Here is a 10,158-nt window from a genome sequence, read left to right as displayed (position 1 = left end):
CCCCTCCACTTTCCCCCCTTGGTGGCCATACATTGCTTCTCCACATCTGTGTATCAATTCTATCCTGCACACTGGTTCAGCTGTACCATTTTTCTAGGTTGCATACATGTGCGTTTATATACGATATCTGTTTTTCTCTTTCTGACCGACTTCCCTCTGTATGACAGTGTCTAGATCTATCCACGCCTGTACAAATGAACCAACATAGTTCCTTTTCGTGGCTGTATAATATTCCACGGTATATAGGTACCACATCTTCTTTATCCATTCGTCTTTGGGTGGCCATTTAGGTTGTTTCCATGACCTGGCTATTGTAAATAGTGCTGCAATGAACATTGGGGTGCATGTGTCTTTTAGAATTATGCTCTTCTCTGGGTTTATGCTCTGTAGTGGGATCGCTGGGTCATATGGTATTTCTATTTTTAGTTTTTTAAGCAATCTCCTTACTCTTCTCCCTAGTGGCTCTATCAATTTGCACTCCCACCAACAGTGCAAGAGCGTTCTCTTTTCTCCACACCGTGTCCAGCAGTTGTTTTTTGTTGATTTTCTGATGGTGCCCGTTCTAAATGGTGTGAGGTGATACCTCAGTGTAGTTTTGATGTGCATCTCTCTAATAATTAGTGATGTTGAGCAGGTTTTTATCTGCTTGTTGGCCACCTGTATGTCTTCTGTGGAGAATAGTCTGTTTAGGACTTCTGCCCATTTTTAGATTGGGTTGTTGGTTTTTTTAATACCAAGCAGCATGAGCTGTTTACATATTTTTGAGATTGATCCTCAGACCGCTGATTTGTATGTAAATATTTTTCCCATTCTGAGGGTTGTGTTTTCGTAGTTTCCTGTGCTTAGCAAAATCTCTTAAGTTTTCTTAGGTCCCACTTGTATATTTCTGTTTTCATTTCCATGACTCTAGCAGGAGGATTACAAAAGATCTTCTTGTGTTTTATGTCCAACGATGTTCTTCTTATGTTTTCCTCTACGAGTTTTATAGTGTCCAGCCTTAAGTTTAGGTCTCTGTTCCATTTTGACTTTATTTTTGTGTACGGTGTTTGGGAGTGTTCTAATTTTATTGTTTTACATGTCTCTGTCCAGTTTCCCCAGCACCACGTATTGAAGAGACTGTTTTTTCTCCATTGTGTATCCTTGCCTCCTTTGTCATAGATTAGTTGACCATAGGTGTGTGGCTTTATCTCTGGGCTTTCTATCCTGTTGCATTGATCTATATTTCTGTTTTTGTGCCAGTCCCATGCTGTCTTGATTACTGTAGCTTTGTAGTACAGTGTGAAGTCACAGAGCCTGATTCCTCCAGCTCCTTTTTTTTCCATCAAACTGCTTTGGCTACTCGGGGATTTTTGTGTCTCCATACAAATTTTAAGATTTTTTGTTCTAGTTCTGTAAAAAATGCCATTGGTAATTTGAGAGGGATTGCACTGAATATGTTGATTGCTTTGGGTAGTATAGTCATTTTCACAATATTGATTCTTCCAATCCAAGAACATGGTATATCTCTTCATCTGTTTGTATGATCCTCAGTTTCATTCATCAGTGTCTTATACTTTTCTGTACACAGGTTTTCTGTCGCCCTAGGTAGGTTTATTCCTAGGTATTTTACTCCTTTACTTGCAGGGGTAAATGGGAGTCCTTCCTTAATTTCTCTTTCTTTTTTTCTTCATTAATGTATAGGAATGCAAGGGATGTCTGTGCGTTCATTTTTTGTCCTGCAATGTTTCCAAATCCATGGATTAGCTCTACTAGTTTTATGGTGGCATCTTTAGGATTCTCTAAGTATAGAATCATGTCATCTGCAAAGAGTGACATTGTGACTTCTTCTTTTCCAGTTTGTCTTCCTTTTATTTCTTTTGCTGCTCTGATTCCCATGGCTAGAAGTTCCAAAACTATGTTGAATAAAAGTGGTGACAGTGGGCATTCCTTGTCTTGTTCCTGATCTTAGAGGAAATGCTTTCAGCTTTTCACCATTGAGTATGACATTAGCTGTAGGTTTGTCAATTACAGCCTTTATTATATGTTGAGGTATGTTTCTTCTATGCCCACTTTCTGGAGCGTTCTCATAAGTGGATGTTGAATTTTATCAAAAAATTGTTCTGCATCTATTGAGATGATCATAAGGTTTTTGTTCTTCAGCTTGTTAATTTGTGTATCACACTGATTTATGGATATTGAAAAATCCTTGCATTCCTGGGATAATTCCCACTTGATCATGGTGTACGATGCTTTTAATGTATTGTTGGATTTAGATTGCTAGTATTGTTTTATTATTATTATTTTTTGTGGTACGCAGGCCTCTCACTGTTGTGGCCTCTCCGGTTGCGGAGCACAGGCTCTGGACGCGCAGGCTCAGCGGCCATGGCTCACGGGCCCAGCCGCTCCACGGCATGTGAGATCTTCCTGGACCAGGGCAAGAACCCATGTCCTCTGCATCGGCAGGTGGACCCCCAACCACTGGGCCACCAGGGAAGCCCATAGATTGCTAGTATTTTGTTGAGGATTTTTGTGTCTATGTTTATCAGTGATATTGCCTTGTAAATTTTTTTGGGTGGTATCTTTGGTTTTGGTATCTGGGTGATAGTGGCCTCATAGAATGAGTTCAGGGGTGTTCCTTCCTCTCTCTGCAATTTTTTGAAATAGTCTCAGAAGGATAGGTCTTAACTCCTCTCTAAATGTTTGGTAGGATTCGCCTGTGAAGCCATCTGGCTTGTTGGGAGTTTTTTAATTACAGGTTCATTTTCAGTACTTGTAATTGGTCTGTTCATATTTTCTATTTCTTCCTGATTCAGTCTTAGAAGGTGGACAAATTCTCAGAAAGGTACAATTTCTTCTATGTTGTCTGTTTAATGGCATGTAGTTGCTTGTGGTAGTCTCTTACGTTGGTTGTAACTTCTTTTTCATTTCTAATTTTGATTTGGGCCCTCTCCCTTTTTTTCTTGATGAGTCTGGCTAAAACTTTATCAATTTTGTTTATCTGAACCAGCTTTTAGTTTCATTTATCTTTTCTATTGTTATTTTAGTCTCTAGTTCATTTATTTCTGCTCTGCTTTTTATGATTACTTCTAATTTGGGGTTTGCTTTGTTCTTCTTTTTATAGCTACTTTAAGTGTAACATTAGGTTGATATTTTTCTTGTTTCCTGAGGAGAGCTTGTATTGCAGTAAACTTCGCTCTTAGAACTGCTTTTGATGCACCCCATAGGTTTTGAATCATCATGTTTTTGTTTTCATTTGTCTTTAGGTATTTTTTTATTTCCTTTTTGGTTTCCACAGTGATCCACTGGTTGTTTAGTAATCCACTGGTTGTTTAGTAAACATATTGTTTAGCCTCCGTGTGTTTGTTTTTTACAGTTTTTTTTCTTATAGTTGATTTCTAATCTCATAGTGCTGTGGTCAGAGAAGATGCTTGATATGATTTCAGTTTTCTTAAATTTACCAAGGGTTGCTTTGTGGCCCAGCATGTGAACTATGCTGGAGAATTTTCCATGTGCACTTGAGAAGAATGTGTATTCTGCTGCTTTCAGATGGAATGTTCGATAAATATCAATAAAGTCCATCTAGTCTAATGTGTCATTTAAGACCTGTGTTTCCTTATTGATATTCTGTCTGGATAATCTGTCCATTGATGTAAGTGAGGTGTTAAAATTCTCCACTATTATTGTGTTACTGTCCATTTCTCCTTTTATATCTGTTAACATTTGCCTTATGTATTGAGGTGCTGTGTGCATATATATTTACAATCATTATATCTTCTTTCTTTGTCTCTTGTAACAGTCTTTATTTTAAAGTCTATTTTGTCTGATATGAGTTTTGCTACTCCAGCTTTCTTTTGATTTCCATTTACATGGAATACATTTTTCCACCCCCTTACTTTCAGTCTGTATGTGTCCTTAGATCAGAAGTGGGTCTCTTGTAGACAGCATATATATGGGTCTTGTGTTTGTATCTATTCAGCCAGTTTGTGTCTTTTGGTTGGGGCATTGAGTCCATTTACATTTAAGGTAATTACTGAGATGTATGTTCTTATGGCCATCTTGTGAATTGTTTTGGATTTTGGATTTGTTTTTGTAGGTTTTTGTTTTTCCCTTCCTCTTTTGTTCTCTCGTGCTTTGATGACTATCTTTAGTACTGTGTCTGGATTGCTTTTGTGTATGTGTGTGTTTATCTATTGTAGATTTTTTGTTTGCAGTTGTCATGACGTTTTGATATAGCAGTCTATATATATTAAGAAGATTGTTTTAAATTGCTGGTCTCTTAATTTCAAATGCATTTCCAATATCCTGTATCTGTACTCTCCTCTTCTCACAGTTGCTGGTTTTGATAGCATATTTATGTGGATGAGTTCCTACCTTTACTGTATGTTTGCCTTTTCTGGTGAGCTTTCCCATTTCATAATTTTGTTTCTAGTTGTGGCCTTTTTCTTCCTAGAGAAGTTCCTAGGAACGTGTTGTAAAACTTCCATTTGTTGTGAAGCTGCTTTGTCGGTGCTGAATTCTTTTAGCTTTTGCTTGTCTGTAAAGCTTTTGATTCCGCCATAGCATCTGAACAAGAGCCTTTCTGGGTAGAGTATTCTTGGTTGTAGGTTTTTCCCTTTCATTACTTTAAATATATCATGCTACTTCCTTCTTGCCTGCAGAGTTTCTGCTGAAAAATCAGTTGATGGCCTTATGTGGATTCCCTTGTATGCCATTTGGTGCTTTTCCCTTGTTGCTTTTAATATTTTCCTTACCTGTAATTAATTTTTGTCAATTTCATTACTGTGTGAATCCGTGTGTTCCTCCTTGGGTCAGTCCTGTATGGGACTCTCTGAGCTCCCTGGACTTGGGTGGCTGTTTCCTTTCCCATGCTAGGGAAGTTTTCAATATTGTCTCTTCAAATTTTCTCTCAGGCCCTTTCTCTCTCTCTTCTCCTTGTGGGACCCCTATAATGCAAAACGTTGGTGAATTTAATGTTGTCCCAGAGGTCTCTGAGACTGTCGTCATTTCTTTTCATTCATTCTTCTTTATTCTGTTCTGCAACAGTGATTTCCACTGCTCTGTCTTTTCCATTTGAGTTTCAAGGTGAATGCAGCCTCAGCAGACAGACAACTCCACTGCAACCTCATTCATGAAAGAATCTGAATCAGAGGCATTCAGCTAAGCCATATCTGGATTTCTGACTCACAAAAACTGAACTGGATTGGAGACAAGATGTGGACTAGAAGGACCCTGAAGTAACCTCCTCTCATGAGCACACCAAAGTCACAACGAACTGTTGGAGAGCCACTGATAAAAAAAAAGACTGGAACCTACCAAAGAAAGATATTCTATATCCAAAGACCTAAAGAAGAAACCACAGTGAGATGGTAAGAGGGGCACACTTGCAATATAATTAAATCCCATATTAGCCGGGTGGGTGACCCACAAACTGGAGAACAATTATGTTTTATATGTTCTCCCACAGGAGTAAAAGCTCTGGGCCCCACATCAGGCTCCCCAGCACAGGGGTCTGGCCTTGGGAGTAGGAACCCCCAGAGCACTTGGCTTTGAAGGCCAGCAAGGCTTGAGTGCAGGAGCTGCACAGGACTGGGGAAACAGACTCTACTCTTGGAGGGCGTACACAAGGTCTCATGCACACTGGGACCCAGGGCAAAAGCAGTGACTTCAGAGGAGCCTGGGCCAGACCTACCTGCTGGTCTCATAGGGTTTCCTGGGGAAGCAAGGGGTGGCTGTGGCTCGCCCTGGAGACATGGATGCCGGTGGCAGAGATACCCAGTGAGTGTTCATCTATATGAACTCTTGCTGGAGGTGGACATCTTGCCTGGGTCATTAGCACCAAAACCTGGCCCTACCCAACAGCATGTAGGCTGCAGTGCTGGCACACCTCAGGCCAAAAACCCAACAGGTGAGGAACACAGCCCCACCCATCAGCAGAGAAGCTGCCCACAGCCACCTCTTGACATGGACCTGCCCACCAGAGGGCAAAGACCCAGCCTCACCCACCAGGGGGCAGACACAAGAACAGAACAGTCCTACAGCCTGTGGAACTTAGTCTGCCAACACATGTCAGAACCTACCCTGGACCAGCTGGCCCTTGGGTGACAAGAGGGGCATGTACTGCTGGGACACAGAGGGCTACATCTGCAAGGTCAAGAAGTGTAACTAACCTACCACATTCATAAAAATACAAATAGAAATTTAAACAAAATGAGATGGCAATGGAATATGTTCCCGGTAAAGGAACAAGATAAAACCCCAGAAGAACTACTAAGTGAAGTAGAGATAGGAAATCTCCACTTCAAGAAAGAAAGAATTCAGAATAATGATCATAAAGATGATCCAAGAACTCGGGAAAAGAATGGATGCAGAGACTGAGAAGTTTAGTTTTTAACAAAGAGTAGGAAATGTAAAGAACAACCAAACAGAACTAAAGAATACAATAACTGAAATGAAAATTACACTAGAAGGAATCAACAGCAGAATAAATGAGGCAGAAGAACGGATCAGTGTGCTGGAAGACAGAGTGGTGGAAATCAGTACCGTGGAACCGAATAAAACTTTTGATTTGTGAAACCTTACAGGAATATATACTGCATCCCTCAAATCCCTGGCACAGCACAGTCAGCTGGGCTAATGTGAGGAGAGTTTCATAAAGAAATTGCTAACAAACGTGTGGGAGGCAATGGGGAAAATCACCAGGCACAATGAAGTACCCCAAGGCCAGTAACAACAGGGCACAGAAGAGCCAACAGGAAGCAGTTACTGGAACCTGTACACAGTGAGAGTTGAGTGAAATTGGCCCCAGTCCTTCCTGCAGCAGAGGGATGCAGCTTATGATGATCCTACAGGACAAAGTGGGGAAACAAATACCTGGAACTTCACTCTCTTCCCTTCCTGCTGTCAGCCATGTCTTCTCGTTGGCTGAACCCAGCCAGAAGCCAGAGGCCAGGAAGCATACTGATGGAATCCATGCAGGTCAGCCTTTGGGTCCAGAAAGGAGAGTAGAAAGGGTGGAGAGTTGGTCTGCAGAAGCAAAAGGAGGTGATCAAGGAAACAATGTGAACCTGAAGTTTATGGATCAACTTCTGTCATACAACTTTGCCTTTTGTTCCATATCTGAGCAATACTAAGGTCACCTTGGGTAGAACAGTGTCCAAAACAAGCTGTGTGACCTAATCTAAAGTGAAAAAGAAAATTCAGCACATGGGAAGTGAAGCCCGTGGTTTCTCATCTCTCTTCTTTTTGAAACACACTGACAGACTGATACGCTTCTCTTACATGCTAAACCTATGGGAAACCAAACGAGGAAAATAAATTTTGCTCTTGTGAAAAATGCCTACAACAATAAGATGCAGATTTTACTTTCATGAAGCATCAAATGATCCACTGTAAAAGCTTGAACAGGTCAGAATTCAAACAACAAATCTAGCTGCATGAAGTTAGGGCCCTGAAAAACAAAAAGGATACAGTAATGCTCTTGGGCTTAAACATTTTGTTTAGGGTTTAGACAGATACTCTTTCACTACCCTCTTTTGCTCAGAAAGAGTAAAACCTGTCTCATTGGCAATTTTTATTTCACCTTGACACCCTTTTGTAAAAAGCCCCTCTCATGATTTTTTTAAAAGGCCTTGGGCAGATTCACACATCTTCTGTGGCTGTTCATGCTCTCACGGCACTTTTTTCTTCTCTTTCTTACAGCATTCATCATTTTGCATCTAATTGCTTAACATGTCTGAGTCCCTTGCTAGACTGTGAGCCCCGAAGAAGAAGGATCGTGCTTTCTTTGTCTCTGCATCCTGCAGTCCCTGGAGTACCTTCCCCTGAGTATACACCCAACGAATCTTTGTCACATAAATTAAAGATGAAGCAATCTTGCCTTCCACTTTTTTTCTCTTGAGGGTAAGGATTGTCAAACTGAAAAGGAACACCATCCCTCCTGTGCCTTCTCAAGAGTGAAGCTCATCGTTTGGGTTTCCTTTTTAACTATTTTGTACTCTAACTGTTTTGTACTTGTATTTGCATGTACTATAAAAGCATAGGTAAGATTTTGTTAAACTGAAGCACTTAGAGCTGAGGTCCATAAGCTTTTTCTTTTTTAAGCGTCACATAGTAACTATTTTAGGTTTTTGTGGGCCATATAGTCTCTGTCAGAACCACTGAACTCCTCCCTGTGGCACAGAAACAGCCTTTGACCATATGTAAATGATTGGGCATGGCTGTGTTCCAATATAACAGGCGTTCCTCACAACCTAGTGTCCTAGTGCTGGATTCTAGGTTGTGAGCAACGCTGCCATGAGTAACCTTCTACACACGGCCTTTCTTTTATGTACATATGTATCTTCAGGAGCAATGTTAAGAGGTGGAATTACTGGGGCAGAGAAGAAATACATCTGGTACGAATTATTATGTATGAAATAAGCTATTAGGATGTATGGTACAGCACAGGGAATACAGCCAATATTTTATATTAACTAAATGGAGTATAACCTTTAAAAATTATGAATCACATTTATACACCCGTAACTTATAAAATGTTGTACAGCAACTATACTTCAACATAAATACATAAATAAAGCAATCAATCTGAAAGTTTGGTAGGTATGGCCAAATTTGTATTACCTTTTCCAAAAAAAATAATTAACAAAAAAATAAGTATATTTGTAGCTTCTAGTGTCAGAATCACAATAGGAATTAAATCATCAAATACTTACTGAGTATCTAAATATCATCCATGCCTATCCTACACATGGGGAAACCAAAAGAATAAGACACTGTCTCTTCAGGTAAAAGTTCTAAAACCTGGTCGGTAGAAATCACTCAAAATGATTTTATGACTGGAGTGTTTTTTAATGATTGGCCAGTTAATGACTTACCTAATAGAAGATCTACCCCCAATTCATTATCATCATGGCTGAAGACATCCATGGCTAAAAGTAGTCATCCAGATCTGGACTAATGTAACAGTTTATTTTTGCATCTTTAGAATCTCTGTTTTCCTGTTTTGCCTTATATTAAGGATGTCCATATAAGTTTTTATGTCCCCCACCTTGCTACATACATAGACTGAGTCATCTGTCTTTTTTCCTCAAGTCTTGTTTCCAGGAGACGTTTGATGAGTAACTCTCGGTCAACCCAGCAACACAAAGGCTGCCTGAAGCATGAAGTGGTGGTGGTGGTGCTGGAGCAATTGTGGAGGAGGTGCTGGTGGAGAAGGAGGAGGTGCTGGAGGCAGTGGAGCTGATGGTGGCGGCGGCGGCAGCAGAGGTGGTAAGAGAGGAAGAAGAAATGAATAAACTGAGTTGTTCTACAATACTGGAGTAACAACCATAACTAGTTTGATAATGAGCATATATTTGCAACATTAAAAGTGCTTTATGCATTATCAAAGAAGGAGTAAATTAAGGGCAATATAGCTTTAGTTTTAATTATATCACATTGTCTTCTTAATCTTGGAATTTGGTTCAGTTAAATATAACTGTTTCATCTACAAGTTTTTCCCAGTACTTTAATTTCTTTATTAGAACATGGTAATATTATAGGATCTACAGTGAATTTGGTGGCCATGTGGCTTTTTTAGTTTCTTTATAACTGAACAACCCAGATGTTTAAACATGTAATACTGTTGGTAGAAATTAAATACAGAGTAAGCTGGTTAATGCCCAAACCAGAAAATTCAGTTAACTAGACTAATTCCCCAACATTTCTGAAATAATCAGTTTACTCACATGTTATGGGCGCTCTCTACGGCATATTGAGTTGAGCTAAACTGACTCTTCATTTCCATTTGTATTAGTTTCCTAGGGCTGCTGCAACATAGTACCACAAATTGGGTGGCTTCAAACAACAGACATTTATTCTCTCACAATTCTGGAGTCTAGAATTCCAAAATCAAGATGTCAGCAGGGTCATCCTCCTTCTGAGGGCTCTAGGAAACAGTCCTTCCTTGCCTCTTCTAGCCTCTGGTGGTTGCCAGCAACCCTCCACATTCCTGGGCTTATAGACCCATCACTCTAGTCTCTGCCTCTTGTCTCATGCAGTGTGTCTCTTGTCTGTGTCTCCTCTTCTTGTAAGGACACCAGCCATACTGGATTAAGTACCCACCCTAGTCCAGTATGACCTTATCTTTACCTAACTGCTTTATCTGCAATTACCCTATTTCCAAATAAGGTCACATTCTGA

The 10,158-nt window shown here is 40.1% G+C and overlaps 1 long non-coding RNA gene across 1 annotated transcript; it reads left to right on the top strand.

Annotated features, from left to right (window-relative positions):
• The first annotated feature begins 3,728 nt into the window (after positions 1–3,728).
• Positions 3,729–10,074, top strand: LOC132594571 (uncharacterized). Its single transcript, XR_009560778.1, has 3 exons — positions 3,729–5,345; positions 7,678–7,878; positions 9,070–10,074. It is a non-coding gene; the product is annotated as an uncharacterized lncRNA (long non-coding RNA).
• The last annotated feature ends 84 nt before the right edge of the window (positions 10,075–10,158 follow it).

Source organism: Globicephala melas, chromosome X (assembly GCF_963455315.2).
Source record: "Globicephala melas chromosome X, mGloMel1.2, whole genome shotgun sequence".
NCBI lineage: Eukaryota > Metazoa > Chordata > Mammalia > Artiodactyla > Delphinidae > Globicephala > Globicephala melas.
This window is presented reverse-complemented; position numbering and strand designations above follow the sequence as displayed.